At 45.8% G+C, this 1844-nt stretch overlaps 1 non-coding gene across 1 annotated transcript; it reads left to right on the top strand.

Annotated features, from left to right (window-relative positions):
- Window positions 1-658: 658 nt before the first annotated feature.
- Window positions 659-730, top strand: trnag-ccc. Its single transcript has one exon. It is a non-coding gene; the product is annotated as a tRNA-Gly (tRNA).
- The last annotated feature ends 1114 nt before the right edge of the window (window positions 731-1844 follow it).

The following is a 1844-nucleotide window of genomic DNA, read 5'->3' on the forward strand; positions in this document are numbered from 1 at the left end:
CAAACACACATCCAGTCAGAGAGCGAGAGAAAGACAGAGATGAGTGAAATTCCATTTGCTGTGGCCACTATATTGTGATAGTCATGCTGTTTAGTGACAAAATATATGTGGTGCATGTTAATAAACATCCCAAATTCCTCACGCTCATTGAATTTTAGTCTTTTGGTTATTGCACCAAATTAATGACTTCCTCATTGAATTGCCACAACCCAATGGGTCATTTGTTCGTATCTGCATCCTGTCATTATTGGGACAGACATGAGTAGACTGTAGCAATGGCTCCGAGAAGCAGTTTACACACTGTTTTGGATGTCAGCTGTAGAAACAGGAGAGAGCTCAAAAATCATTGATCACCCATGGGATGGAAAGACTGCTGTAGCCATACTTACAATGAGTGAGGTTGGAAGGAGATGTTGAAGGAAGGAAGGGTATGAGCTGGCAATGAGAGACTCGGGCAGACATGTGCCAAGTACGAGGAGATGCCCATGAAACAGAATGCAGTGATCTACCCACTGCTTCCAGGAACTGCCAGAGGAGCAGGAAGTGAGGAATCTCTGTCATTCAAAGAGTTCTGTTCAAGAGTATGGTTCGGCCAGCCATGATAGTGATGCCTATTATCCTGAAAATGACCATTGTCTTCAACATTTGTACCAAGTGGAGTCCTGTAGCTTAGTGGTTAAAGCACTCACCTCCCAAGTGAGAGACCTGGGTTCAATTCCTGGCAGGGCAAATTGTTGGACAAGTTTCCTTACTCCACATGCCTGTTTATCACAGTAACAACAACAACAAAATTACATTTGTATAGATCCTTTCACATCGGGAGGATGTCCCAAGGCACTGGACAATCAGTGTTTCAGACCCGAGCTGGGGATCGGGGTCGGGGAGTGTGGAGCGCAGGGGGGGAAGCAGGGTAATCGAAGGCACGGTTGAAGAGGAGGGTTTTGAGATAATAATAATAATAATAATAATCCTTGCATTTGGTATAGCGCTTTTCATGTCGGGAGGACCTCCCAAAGCGCTTCACAGAACACACTGTAAAGTGAATTGACTGTATATTTGTGGGCGAATGCGGCAGCCAGTTGCGCACAGCAATGTCCCACAAACAGTCATAGATTGAAAATGACCCAATTTATTATTGTTTTTGGTTTTGGAGGGATTATTATTATTAGGCTCTGTGTGGAGTAAGGAAACTTGTCCAAGGTTTCGCCCTGCCTGGAATTGAACTCGGGTCTCTCGCTTGCAAAGATGGGTCTTGATGGAGGCAAGGGAGGGGGCGAGGCATGATGGAGTTCCAGAGGATGGGGGCAGAGTGGCTGAATGCCCACCCGTTAATGGTGGGGTGGGCGAGGCGGGGGAAGTGAAGCAGACTGGAGCCCGCTGAGCGGAGGCAGCGGGTAGGTTGTTAGGGGGTTAGGAGGTTGCAGAGATAGAGGGGAGCAAGGCCATGGAGGGCTTTGACGGTGAGGATCAGGATCTTGAACTGTATCCTCTGTGTGAGTAAGTAGGAATCCAGTTGTTATTCGATTGGCGGATCACTCTTCCGGGGTAATAATTCCTTAAAAATATATATATAAATAAATAATAATAATTTGGTCACCCAAACCACGACTGTTTGTGGGACACTGCTATGTGCAATTGGCTGCCGCATTTCGCCCACAAAGTATACAGTATATTCCGTGAAGCACTTTGAGAGGTCTCAAAGATGTGATAAGACCCTATATCAAATGCGAGGATTATTATTGTCTCCTTCAGAGACCAGGGGGGGCATCTTGGAAGGAATCAGTCAATTTGTTGTCCATTGAACATGTGATCAGTTTGTTCAACCTGAAGGACAAAGATTCATC

Source organism: Callorhinchus milii, unplaced genomic scaffold (genome assembly GCF_018977255.1).
Source record: "Callorhinchus milii isolate IMCB2004 unplaced genomic scaffold, IMCB_Cmil_1.0 Scaffold22, whole genome shotgun sequence".
NCBI classification, from domain to species: Eukaryota; Metazoa; Chordata; class Chondrichthyes; order Chimaeriformes; family Callorhinchidae; genus Callorhinchus; species Callorhinchus milii.